The sequence below is a fragment of the Bufo bufo genome, chromosome 5 (genome assembly GCF_905171765.1).
Source record: "Bufo bufo chromosome 5, aBufBuf1.1, whole genome shotgun sequence".
Taxonomy (NCBI): domain Eukaryota; kingdom Metazoa; phylum Chordata; class Amphibia; order Anura; family Bufonidae; genus Bufo; species Bufo bufo.
In genome coordinates this window covers 512,865,449-512,879,867 of record NC_053393.1, presented here as the reverse complement: position 1 = coordinate 512,879,867, position 14,419 = coordinate 512,865,449, and the positions used below count along the sequence as shown (strand labels likewise).

At 46.1% G+C, this 14,419-nt stretch overlaps 1 protein-coding gene across 4 annotated transcripts in view; it reads left to right on the top strand.

Annotated features, from left to right (window-relative positions):
• MLLT10 (MLLT10 histone lysine methyltransferase DOT1L cofactor) overlaps window positions 1-14,419 on the top strand; it is a 188,600-nt gene that overhangs the window by 90,946 nt on the left and 83,235 nt on the right. The window lies entirely within an intron of this gene.

Below are 14,419 nucleotides of genomic sequence, written 5' to 3'. Positions count from 1 at the left end.
TACATGTGCACTTGGCAGCTGAAGACATCTGCGTTGGTCCCATGTCCATATGTGCCCGCATTGCTGAGAAAAGTGATGTTTTATTATATGCAAATGAGCCTCTAGGAGCAACGGGGGCGTTACCGTTGCACCTAGAGGCTCTGCTCTCTGCAACTGCCGCATCCTCTTGACTTTAAATGACAGGACCAGGCAGTGCAGTGATTATGCCTGTTCCTGCAGAGAGAGCGGCAGTTGCAGAGAGAGCAGAGCCTATAGGTGTCATGGCAACACTTATTTCTTTTATTTTTACTCTATAGAAAAAAGGCAAACTGGATTTTAGTAGATCATGTGATCAAAGTTTAAGTGATTCTTCCTCTCACTCTCAGGATAAACATCATGAGAAGGAGAAAAAAGTAAGTTTACTTGCCGTTTCCGCATGCATGGAACTCGCGCTCAATCGAGACATTTCACCGTTGCCGTTCATTAGTTGAGCTTCTGCCCACGGTCTTGTTTTGTCATTCGTAGTGATGTCAGCATGACCTGGCGCCTCGTTCATTTACCCTCTGCATGTGCTTCTAGATTCGCATACCCACCGGCTCATCGTGTTGTTGCCCATCCACCTCTGAAAAAGAAGGAACAATTGTTTTTGCAGCACAAAGCCGACTAGGTCACACGTTCAATGCCTTGAAAATGGTAAACGGGCGACGCTTATTCTTCCCAGGAGAAGCTCGAAGTTGCGCAATCCAAACGGAGAAGATATCGGCTCATAAAGCAGGGAACAGGCTTACAGGGAGCCTGCCACGTTGTTTCTCCAGGCAGCATGTTATAGAGCAGGAGGAGCTGAGCAGATTGACATCTAGTTTTATGGGAAAAATATTAGGTATAGTTTAATTTTAAATTCCTGTTCAATCTATGTTTAGGAGTCCAGTGGGCGGTCCTGTTAGTGACGGACACTTTTCTCTATAGGCTTTGTCACAAAAGTGTCGAAGGAGCAGAGATTAAAATGAATTACAATTTATACTGAATCTTTGCCCATAAAACTATATATCAGTCTGCTCAGCTCCTCCTGCTCTATAACAAGGCGCCTGCAGCTCAGACACCATGTTCAGCATGACAGGTTCACCTCAAAAGGAGCCCGTCAGCAGTCTTGAGGTGATTTATAGTGTTGCAGACATGCCTAGAGAGACAGTCGTGCAGTTTGCATGACCGGGATATTGATGTATCCCATGCGGCACCCTTCTGCTCTGAGTGACAGCACTCCAGAGCAGAGGTCCTGGGAAGGTATCAGTGCACTTAAAGGGGTTGGCCCATCTTGCACTTTGATGGCATATCATTAGGATATGCCACCAATGTCTGATAGGTGCTGGTCCCTGAGCCTATCTTTAGAAATGGGCCCCCAAAGCGACGGAGAGTGCACCACGACCCAATCACTGCGCTCGGCGATTTCTGAAACTCCCAGAGAAGTGCCTGCCCTAGTGCCATTGTTCACTTTGAGGGTCCTGTTCTAGAGATAGGTGTGGGTCCCAGAGGTGTGACCCCCCCCACCCCCTCACACACACACACACACACATTGGATACTGATGCCATATCCTAGCGATATACCTCCATATTGTGAGATAGGCCAACCCAACAAGTTACCGCCTCCTCGGCATTTTTTGTCACAGCCCAGGAAGAAAACATTGACCATCTTCCAAAGTACGTCTGTGCTGCTCACCCTGTCACAGGTGTAATGCTGTCAGCAGTTTTGAGGGCTCAGAACTGCTGATAGAGTCCCTTCAAAGGAAAAATGAATCATCGATGCACAATACATTTTGACTGGATTTCTATCCTGAACCTATTCACACATACAGTACGATGCAGCTCGGCGGGTAGGGCTCCCTTTCTTTTGAATGGGGGATGACATGACAGTCGCTGTGAGACTCGTAAGTTGGTGCCAAGAGCAGTTTTTATTTTATTTATTTTTTATAAAAGACTTTTTAAAATTGACTTTAAGATTTTAGTTTGTATCAATTAGGCTACATACCCAGGACCATATATGTCTTTTGCGGTCTGCAAATTGCAGATTAGGAAAATCTTGCAGTTCTGCAACCTTGGACCCATTGAAGTCTATGGGGTCTGCAAAAAAAAAAAAAAAGATGCGGGCGGCACACGGACCGCATGAGGCCTTATTGTGTATCCCTCTAACCTTTCTCTCCAAGGGTCACTTCCGCTCAGGATCTTCGTATCGAAGCGGCCAACCTCCATATCTTTTTGGGATGCGCCGTCCTGTAATAATAACCACACTGATCTTGAATTCCTAATTGTGATCTTTTTAGTTAAAAATGGCAAAAATATTGCATTCGTATAGAGCAATACTGCAGCATAGATCAAGTGGTTACCTAATGCACCGCTGTGAAATATTAGGAGAACGTCTACATTTTGGGATTTTTCGGTTGTTGTCACGTCTCCCTCTGGTTGACCACCCTTGGCCTCAACCCCTGGCTTTGCAGTTGTTGTGAAGCTACAACTCTCAGCATTTACGGACAGCTGCAGACTTTCGAGGCATGGCGCAAGTAGTACTTTTCCAGCAGTTGTCGGCTCTGCGGGATTAGAGGTGAGCCACAAGCTCAGACTGTCGGCTCAAGCATCTCCATGGCCCTGTATCCAATGAATGACCCCCATTCTTCATCATCTGTTCCGCTACTTTCTGTGGGCCTTTCGGGGAGAACAAAAAATTGAAGAAAAAAAAACGCCTTTAGAAAGGTGCAAATATAGTAAACGTGCCGAAATCCAATTAGCTGTGCTGAGCGATATCCGATCTTTGAAACCGTGGTTTGGACCGCATTATTAATCCTCCTTGTCCGCAGAAAATATGCAGACGCTGTAAAAGGTTTTTGACAATTTTCCAATTGACCAACGTACTTGTCGTGGCGCTGTAATTACGCATTGCTGGTAACTGTTTATAATACACGGTATTCAGAATTCTTCCCCCCCCCCAGTCCCCTGCTATGTTAATAGCATTTGGACGTGCGTCTACCGCCCAGGTTTATGCCGGATCTTGTGGTTGTACCATGAAGCCGATACTCCTCACTGGCGGGCAGACTGAAGTGATTGTGTCTAATCTAGAGATGGGAGCTGTTAATGGCACAGACCCGCACTGTGTAGCGGGATTGGTGGGGGGGGGGGTGTCGGTAATCTTTATTAAGCAGGTTAAAATTACGAGGTGATAGTAATGAAGTGTGACGTCTCTGCAATAATAGAAGCAAGTGCTGATTAGTGCGAGCAGGGACTGTGTGCCAAGCCTATTAATATTGACTATGGCGTGGTCTACTACTCCCACCTACAATGTATTCTCAGCGAGGAAGTCTCACGTCCGCCCGTGTTCTCTGATCAGAGACCTCACCTTTTCCTTTACACTTGGCTGCCGCTCGTGGAACATGTGAGCCGGTCTGCGCACAATTAAAGTGCATCTGTCAAGCTGCAGACATCTTGTGCGGAGGCATCAGTGAAGCTTGGGGCGCCTCGCCTTTGAGCTCCTTATAGGACCCGACGCCTCTCCTGACCTGTTTTTGTTTCAGTAAATAGACACATTCCCGATGAAACTGAAAATCCTGCAGCATATTTTCTTAGAACGTTGCGTTGTGCCATTTCTCTGTTATTCCTGTTGGAAATGTATGACACAAATGGACAACGAGATTTTATCGTCTCCCTTGGCAATAGGGAGTGTTCCTACGAAGTGTAATATTGTCCAGTCAGTGCAGAGGGTGACCCTATTAACGCCTAGTTGTCACTTCATTAATACATTTCCAGGAGGAATAACAAAGGAACGGTTACTTTGTTGAGAAATAATGAATCGCCTGAAAGAGACCAGTCCTGTATGGAGACTTACTGGAAGTACTCCGGGGTGTGGAGACGCATCAGTAATGCTCCTTGGGAAACGAATTTGCAAAGAGGTATCTCCCAAGAAAGTGATTAAATTGTATTGTATTTTAAAGGGTTTTCCAAGACTTTACCCTCGCAGTAGCATTGTGGCCTTCTCTCCGCTCACCAAGCACAGCGCCGCCCATTGTATAGTGGCTGTACTTGGTATCGCAGTTCAGCCCCATTCACTTCTATGGGGCTGAGCTGCTCCTAGGACTGCGATGGCTAACCTCCGGCGCTCCAGATATGGTAAAACTACAACTCCCAAGATGCACACTTGCTTGGTTGTTCTCAGAACTCTATAGAAATGAATGGAGCCTGCTGGGAGTCGTAGTTTCGCCACAGCTGGAGTGCCGGAGATTAGCCATCACAGGCCTAGGCTATGTGACTGATGAACGTAATGTCACTCGGCCTAGGGAAAGCTGCGAGCGCTGCTGCCTTCGTGAACAGATAATTGGTGGGTTTTCTGGGTGTCGGACCCCCACCGATGACCTATCCAGAGGAAGTCTCGGAAAACCCCTTTAATATTTTTTGACACAGCGGCAGTTTTCTATTTGCAATGTTTTGCGGCCTGTCAGACGTTACACCATGCCTGGTACTAATTGTGCTTGATACCACCAGACCGATACCGCTAAATAAACAGTAATAAGTAGGGACTGTTGCTGTTGCTCCGGGCACTTTTTTGGTGCTCCCATCCCCTTATTCTCATAAATAATAAAACGACACAATAGAGAACATATATTTTTTTTAAAATAGAAATGTCTTGTCTTTTTGAAGTGGCGCAGTCGTACGGTCAAAAGCTGCCAAACCATGGGGGGGAGCTGATGTAGATGCCAGTTTCCTGGCAGAGAGAAGTTTTGTATTTTGATGCCCACGCGTCTTTTTGCGCAGATATTGCAGCTTTTTACCTTTTTACGCCGAGTTCACCATGGAGTGGTCTCTGAAGTCCGACACCTACACCGTCTCCTAGCTGCTGTAGATTTCGGTTACTGGTGCGCAGACCTCCCGCCTTTTAATAATTTTGGGGCATCTTGCACCAGTGGACTTTGTCTTAAGAAAATTTCCCCTCTATGACTTTGTCAGTAGGATCCGGCCATCATCTGTATGACAAGATGGCTGTGTGTCCATGTGCCGTCCCGGACTGACCGTCGGTCTGCTGTACCGTACCCACAGGGTGACCTGACTACGGTACAGCAGAGCCGCGGTCCGACAGGAAGTGACAGCATCATAAATCAATGTGATCCTAGGAGTTCAGTTTACATGAGCCACGGCTGGTCCAGGAGACGTGGCCGACACATGGCCCTCTGACACTGACCTAAGGTAATCAGTGGGCAAGGCCTTATCAGGGCATTAGATAGGCCATCCATATTAAATTGGCATGAGTTTATTGGCCCACTCCTGGCAGCTGTTAAAGGGGCCACATAAATAATGAATATGAAGTGCTGCAACCCCTTTAAACAACCTCCTTTGATCTCATAATGATATCCTAACCTAAGAGTAGGCCATCAGAATGAAAGAGGACCCGTCCCCACTCCTGAAATGCCTGTTTAATAACTACTTGCATCCCCATGTACTAATAATTCTATAGCATCTATTCTTATGACTCCATGCTGTGCCATTTCTTTATTATCTCTGCTAGAAGTTATGGATAAATAACTAGCACTTTGCAGTAAAGGTCCAGATGGTTGTTACCAGTTGGGGGGGGGGTGTCCCTGCCTAGTCTGACACTGGCAGCACTGATTGGATAATGTTAGACTGTGCAAAGACACACCCACAACTGGTAACACTCATCTCCACCTTCATTGCAGACTGCTAGCGATTCATGCATAACTTCTAGCAGGAATAATAGAGGAACGGCACAGCGTGAAGTATACATGCTCCAGAATTGTTATTACATGGGGAATGCAACTAGTTACTAAAATAGACATGTCAGAGAGGGGACGGCTCCTCTTTAAGGCCTCTTTCACACGAACGATACGGATTGGCTCAGGGTGCGTTCAGTGAAACTCGCACCATTTCACAAGAAATTTCAGTCAGTTTTGTCTGTGATTGCGTTCAGTGTTTCCGTTTTTCCGCGCGGGTGCAATCCGTTTTGATGCCTGAAAAAAAAATAAAAAAAATGAAGGTTTAGAAACAACATCTCCTAGCAACCATTCACTTCTATGGGGCCAGGGCTGCGTGAAAAACGCAGAATGTAGAACGTGCTGCGATTCTCATGCAACGCAGAACTGATGTGTGAAAAACAACGCTCGTGCACAGACCCATTGAAATGAATGGGTCATGATTTAGTGCGGGTGTTACGCGTTCACTTCACGTATCGCAACCCGCGTGGAAAACTCGCTCGTGTGAAAGGGGCCTTAAAGCCCTAAATTGGCCCTTGACAAAATTTTTAGGTTGATTGTGTCATGGTGATGTCATTGTCCTGCTCCGTGCTGCCGGCTAATAAGCTGATATGGGCGCCTTCACACGCTGCAGATTTTCTTGCAGAATTTTCCACGACTGAAAGTCTTTTCCATTCATTTGAGCACGTGCAACTGATTTTCAGCCGCGAAAAATTCAGCAATAAAATCTGCAGCGTGTGCCCTAACACATTCGTAGAACAGAGACGTGCAGACGCGGGCTCCGAGATAGCTTCACATTCAGAATGTGAAGCATCTGGTCCGGCGGTGGGGTGTCCAGAGGTCCCTATCCATTATTGCGTTGGCTGATTAAGACGTCGGTCCCGCTCCTGGTCTGCAATTAAACCTTTGCCAAGATGAGAAGTTTAGGAATATGTCTGATAGGTTGGTAAACACGCTGAAGGGATTCACACGGCGTGATTCCGATAATCTGTAAGTCCAATTTATTTAAAACCTATTAGCTCTGCCCCCCTTCCCTTTGTGCCGAAATCCTTAGCCGTCCTTATTAATTATATTGTTTAGCAATAAATCTAACTTACCGTAGCGAGGTGGAGTGCATGGCGGAGCCATTTCTCGAGCTTAGATCGATTCCTTGTTGGCATGTGTTTGCAGTGGTGCTGGCAGCCAGCCCCTCGACGGTGGCAGCATGCCATGCGTTTCACACGGAGTTTTAATCTTTTAATAAAAATATAAAGAGCATGACTAAATACTAATTTGCCTCCCCGCTGACTTGCAAGTCGTCTACCACTTTGATTTAGTTAGCTCAGTGGAGGAGCTTTATCCGAACGTAGACGCGCTGGCTGTCAGCTGTGCGGCTCAGTGCGAAGCGTACAGTAAAATACATTTCATTTATAGCACAAAATAGGGGGCAACTTAAAATGTCACCATTTAGCTGTTTTGCATGATGCAAGGCGCAGACCGCAGAGCGCCTGAAAAAGCGGCGGGCGTACGCTGTGTTACTGCCAGCAGAAGAGCCATTAACGGCCCTAAAAGCTTGTATTTTTAAACCCGGGATATTCAATCAATTAGTTTTTTTCTGACCGATATATATATACGACTGTGTATGTTTGAAAAGAAAAGTTTAGAGGTTGACTTTGGAATTGTCATTGTATATGGCAGATATATTTTTTTGTGCATTTACGGGGGAGATCCAGGTGATAAAAATGATTTAGAAAAGCCTCAAAAATGCTATAAAAAAAAAAACAAATTAAAAAATTCCCCTGCCAATGCTTCTCCGTGTACTTGCTGCTCTCTACTTCCTGGTGCCTGTTCACAGTCACTGGAGACTCGCCCGTCACCGCTGCTCCCGTTCCAGCACCAGACTCCCTTCTGCACTGGACCAGAAGTGTGGCCTGCCGGCTTCATGCCCGTCAGTGGCCTTAGCAGTAGTGGTGCCTGCACACATCACTGCTGAGACCATTGACTGACGTCAGGCTTCCAATACGGCGAGGGGACCGGAAGAGGAGAAGGGATCTTTGCTGTGAAACCAGAATACTGGTGACAGATGAATTGTTAACCCCTGCACCCTGCCTGCTCATATTGTAGAACCCCTTTTAAAGGGCATCTGTCAGCAGATTTGTATCTATGACACCGGCTGACCTGTTACATGTGCGCTTGGCAGCTGAAGGCATCTGTGTAGGGCCCATGTTCACATGTGGCCGCATTGCTAAGAAAAAGATTGTGTTTTTAAATATGCAAATGAGCCTCTAGGTGCAATGGGGGTGTTGCCGTTACACCTAGAGTCTCTGCTCTCTCTGCAACTGCCGCCCCCTATGCACTTTGATAGGACCAGGCAGTGAAAACATAATCCCGCCTGGCCCTGTCAATCAAAGTGCCGACATGGCTGTGGGAGTATTTCGCTGATCGGCGGTTTGCACACTTGTATTTGCGGTCACGTGCATGAGGCCTAAGTGAGGTCACACATACAAGACGTGCCGTATACAGGAGCTCGTATGGCCTGGCTGCGGTCTGCCGTCATCTTGCATTCTATGGAAATACTTGGAGTCAAATATTGGTCCAGGAGGCGCAGGGCATTTGGTTAACAAACCCAGATTTTGCTGCCAGCCGCCTCGGCTCATTTGTGTGCAGTCTGCGCTCAGCATCAAGTAAAATACGTTGAGGTCAGATCCAAACAAATGACTTCTCCTATTGTAACACGAGACAGGTGCGCGCACACGTGTACGGCAAATATACATGTATTAGCCGAGCTATGAGCTGGTGTAGTGTTGCTCTGTGATTGACGCCAATCTACGACGTAAATGATTGTAAATCCGTTGGCCTCACTCTAAGTCCAGCCCAGTTTAAATCAGCGTAAAAACACAAAAAGCTGCAATTTAAAAAATATACCGTATATATTTTTTTGTATTTTGCACAAATTGCGTATTCTTGATGCCAGAAAACTCATACCGGCCATCATAAAACCCCCTTATTTATATCAGACAGGAGGCCATGTATGTGCTGCCATGCACCTGATATAGCGGTCACCTGCCTGTTACACCTGATGTCAGCCTCCACGGAGGCTGTGCTCACATCACAAGTGGGAGCCTCCAAATATCAGGAGAATTGTTGCTTTCTTGTAAGATTCTCGGGTTACAGTATGAACAGAGCGAAGTGCTGGCAGTTTGAATCCCTAGGCATATGCCAGATGGGGTGAGTAGTACCATAGAGTAATCCACAAGGAGCCACCATCCTGGCGTCTGTCTGTGTAAGTTGATCAGGAGATATGTGGGGGGGGATAAATAGTTTATGCGTCATATGGATGAATGATTGAATTTTGGTAAAAAACAGCCCTGGACGAGTGGTCCCTCAACTGAAGTGTTTTGATTCCTACTTATTTTGATCCCAACTGATCTGATATTCTTCTTGTTGGGCCTCATGCACGGGGCTGTCTCCGTTTTGCGGTCCACAAAATACGGATTCGGTCCGTGTGCCGTCTGCAGTTTTTGGCAGACCGATTGACTTCAGTGGGTCTATTATCCGCATTTTACAGACATAGTCTATCAGGTGAACCATGTGCTTTCAGCGTCCATATGTCCGTTCCGCAAAAAGATAGAACATGTCCTATACTTGGCTGCAAAATGCGGACCACAGACCCATTGAAGTGAATGTGTCCACAAAACAATGAGAATGCTACACGGACCGTGTCCGTTTTTTTTTTTGCGGATCTGCAATTACAGTTGTGTGCATGAGGCCTTAGTTAATAAGAAAGCCTTAAAGTGGTTGTGGTCACTTCCTAGTAAAATGTCAGAAATGGCGCACACCGCTGTGTACTGACTTGCAAAGCTTTTAAAATCACCCCTTACCCCGACGCGCCAGTCTTTTTCTACTCCCTCGGAAAGCAGCAGCGTGTTGACCGATACGTAATCGCCTGTGTCTGCGTGTATGCTGAGCGCTTGCAGCACGATGCAGAAGAGGGCGTGACTGAGGAGGCAAATCATATGACCGCTGCCATCTTGGGGCCCAAGGAGTGACCACTTCTAGAGCTTTACATGCCACTTCCGAAATACGATCAGAAAGTGGCCAAACCCCTCCAAAGAGGATCTGGCGACATGTCCGTTTTTAGTAAATACTGTAACTGTGCTGTTCCTCTGTTACTACTCTTAGAGCTTTATGAATATATTTACAACTGGGCGTTACCTGTTGAGGGGTGTCCCTACACACCCTAACGTTGTCCAATCCACACGTCATACTGTGTAGGGACACACCCCACTGATAAGACATCCAAATGTCAATTTATTTCTATATTTCTAGGAGGAACAGCAGAGGAATGACACAACGTAGATGCTCCAGAATTATTATTTCACGGAGAATGCTTTTAGATTGGAGCTGAAGTGTGAACAGAGGCTTAGAATTACTTGTAACACGTCCGAATATTGTGCAGAATTCTATTCCGATCTGGACAGTTCAAGGGGCCGGGTGGTCAGACCCTCTTGGATATTGGATAGAGGTGTCTCCACCTATTATGTCCCTAAAAGCATATTCTTCCTTGCCAATATCTGCTGATACAGATTAGTCGAAGACCCTTTTCTATTGGTCGTAATAATTATTGTGTGACGTACAGAGGGGCTGCCTGGGGGGGCCGCAGAGCGTGCAGGAGGGCACAAGATCAGGTTTAACCCTTTTGTTTTAAATGTTATTGAGCTCCTGAAACGCGGCAGCTTCCCTGATATAGTGCGCAGATGGCAATCCATTATTTCTTGCCCTTCTTCCTGCAACTTCATTCACGTGGAACCTCAGGAAAACACAAACTGCTTCCATTGTGCGCGCAGGTCCCCGGAGAAGATCGTGTAGCTGCGCTTATCTGAAAAGGCCCGGCGATGTAAGGAGCGGAAAAAGCCTCCAGGCTGTCACTTTAAAACTGGGTTTGCGCTGATTACCATTGAGGAAGAAATGCTTTTCCTCCAAATCTCCTCAAATGGATTATAAGGACGACGTAGCAAGGACTGGATGCGATTGTGCAGCCTGCGCCCTGCTCTGGTCACCGCCATGACGCGCTCGGCCCCAGAGCCGCCTCTCGTGTCTGTAGCCCAAGGATCATGGGCTGATGATGATCTGATGTACGGTCACTGTGTCACCACAGAGTAGAAAACGTGCAGATAGTCATAGAAATCCTGCTCCTCGGTCCTCTGGAACCTGTAAAGTACTATTTTAAAGGGACAGTAAACCTGTTCTATCTGATCTACATCGGGCATCTACATTTTGTAAGTTCCATGAACTTCAGCGGAGAGAGCTGCGCACATCTACACTGAAAGCAGAGGCTGGGAACCAGCAACTTGGGGCCGGGTCTCCCAATAGGTGTGGGTCCTGTGGATGTGCTCTAAATGTGTAAGATGGGTCGGGAGCTGCCCCCTCTCCTGACATGTCTGTTGTACGAACTACTTTGCACTCCCCATCTAATAACAATTCTGGAGCCTCTATTCTCAGGACTCTGTGTTGTGCCGTTCCTTTATTATTCCTGCTAGAAGTTATGAATGAACTACTAGCAGTTTGCAGATGGGTGTTACCAGTTGGGGGGCGTGTCCCTGAACAGTCTGACACTATCCAATCAGTGCTGCCAGTGTCAGACTGTGCAGGGACACCCGCCCAACTGGTAACACCCATCAGGACCTTCATTGCAAACGGCTGGCAATTCATTCATAACTTCTAGCAGGAATAATAAAGGAATGCCACATAACAGAGTCATAACAGTAGATGCTACAAAATTATTACATGGGGAACACAAGGTGTTACTAAAGCAGACATGTCAGGAAAGGCGCAATAGCCAATAGTACGGTGTGGTTACACGAGGAATAACACTACTTCTGGGCATTATACAACTTGTATCTGGCATTATTTTAGCGGTTTTCCTCTGTGCTTGCTGATTATCTAGTTCGCAGTTCTCCTAGTCATGGTGGTGACATGTGTAATGTAATCCGCCTGCAGGGATGATCCCAGGAAGAAGGCAATTTTCAAACAGAAAAGCAAGTAGGGGGGGGGGGTTCAGCTGATAACATGAAAATTAGACATTTCTCACTGATAAAACATATTACAAAGTTTCTTGTGGTCGCTTGTACTATCGATCTATAGTAAAATAGTGACCATTTATTGAAATATAAAGCAAGCCATCCACTGCACACATCACTCATGAATTGATTGAATCACTAAAAATATTGGCAGGTGAATAATCCAGGGGTCATCTAATGTCATGTAATGCATCTATTCTAGTCGAGATTACCTTTGTAATGCTCAGAAGCACTCTATGACAACAGAATGAGTGCCTTGTGCTTCCTATTACATAGCTGAAGGATCTTGGTCACTTTTTAGGCTCGGTTTATGGCTTCCATTTAAAGGGGATGTCCGCTTTTTACTATTAATGACCTATCCTCAGAATAGGTCTTCAAATATCAGATTGGTGGGGGTCAGCCGTTTGATGAGAAGGCAGAGGTCATACGAGCGCTGCCTTCTCTGCTCTGTTTACCTGCTGGCCGCAGCAATTGTAGTGGTGGGCAGGTGTAATTACAAGTATGGCGTCCCCATCAGTGATGGTCAGTTCGCAGTGTTCGCCAGCGAACACATGCGGGCTGCCATCTTTAGTAAGGTAAACTCCCCCGTCCGGCGATGCACAGGTAAGCCCTTACCTGTGGCGGGAGCCGGTCTGAAATCAAATGCAGTCACCAGGAGCAGGCAGCTCTGAGAACAGCCGCAGGGGGCCTTCATCGGGCTGTTCTCTGAACTGCCTGCTCCCGGTGACTGCATTTGTTTTCAGACCGGCCCCCGCCACAGGTAAGGGCTTACCTGTGCATTGCCGGACGGGTGAGTCTACCTCACTAAAGATGGCAGCCTGCATGTGTTCGCTGGCGAACACTGCGAACTGACCATCACTGGTCCCTATTCACTTCTATGGGACGGCTCTGTTGGTTCAAGTGAATATTACAGAGCCGTCCCATAGAAGTGAATGGGTTCAAACAGCTGATCGGTGGGGGTGCCGGGAGTTGGACCCCTGCTGATCTGATATTGATGACCTGTCCTGAGGATGGGTCATCAATAGTAAAAAGCAGACAACCCATTTAACGTATGCCTCTGATGGATGCTATACAGTGGCATGCATCACCCATTGGGTCCTATGGTTAAAAAACAAGAACAAAACGCATGGAATAGTGTAAATACCAATGTATGCTGACCCGACAGAGGCTTAAAGGGCCCCCCCTTTGGCCCTCATCGTGCACAGTTACATTAGTTTACGCTCGTATTGTGTAATTCAGGCCTCGCTGTCGTCTGGTCCAAGCAGTGAGCTAATGATCCACGTGTATTTTTTCCAAAACACAGCAGCGAGGAGAGAATGGCGCGTGAAATTTTCTGACCCAGAATCCCCTTTCACTTTTAAAGTAATCATTGATCTTCCCAACCCCGGCGCTCCAGGCTCCCTGCCAAGTGCTTTCTAGGCCAGGCCGCAGATTTTTGTAAACTTTTTTATTTTTTTTTTTGATTTTTTTCAGCTGTTGTTGCTAAACAGTAACTTGTCGAGTTTATTTTTATTAATTCTTCTTTAACATCCCCGAAAAAAATAAATAAATATATAATTACGAATAATTCACGCCATGTTTACAGCCTCGGCTGCTTATTTTTAGGATTTTTAATTACGTGGACTTCTTGCCAGAGACGAGCCATGTGTGTACTTAAATAAGCCGTGCTTATAACAGACATTTAATAGTCTCATGAAACGTCTCCTGAGATCCCGGAGCCAAAAGGTCACTTAACTATCAAAATTGCCCCTGATATTTAATAGGGCCGATTGTTTTTTTTTTTTTGTTTTTTTTTCCTCCAAAGCTGAAATAGTCCATCTGTCAACACTCGGCTTTCTGTGGGTGTTTTTTTTTCTTCTCCCTCTGTTCTAATAAATACAAATAACCCCCTTGTGCTGATATTTTGCCGACGTGTAAACGGCATGTGTTTTCTCCGAAATGTTATGAATTCCTATTGCTTCTTTGAAGTTGTGAAAAGTCTACAAAAGTGGAACATTTTGACCAAGATCGCATGACGATGAGAATCTGAAGCCTAAAATGAGTGCGAGTCGGTCTTCTAGGGCCCAGGATTTCTTTAAAGTTCTCTGAACCATTTACAAATCAAAATTTTTAGTCTTTTTTAAAATTCATATTAAAGTTGTTAAATTTGTGAACAAAGGAACACCTTTATTAAGACCGCCGTTTTAGACGCCGGTGTTAATGAGGCCCTGCACTGGCGGTGGATCCCCTGGAGTTGTGAAGAGGCGCAGGCTTCTACATAACTTTGGCGCATCCAACACCAGTTATAAATGTAAGATTGCTTCCTTGCTGTCTTACATTTAGACCATTTTCTATGCCTAAACCAAGTGTAGGAAATGATGAATGAGACCCTTTCCCCGCCCACCATTTTAGACCTGGCATGAACGGGGAGAAGTTGCAGAGAAGGCCCTTTGCGCTGTAATCGGCGCCAGAAATATACACCTAATTTAGCCGTATTTCTGCTTAATAAATGACCCCCAACATCTACAAAAATAGAACATGTCTTCTGAAATCCCATTAGGTGCCAGCATGCAGATTTTGTTGCGCAATTTTCCGCTCCTGAAAATCAGTTCCATTCACCTATATGGAGCTCGCAGAAATCCACGTGCTTGCCGCCCCCAT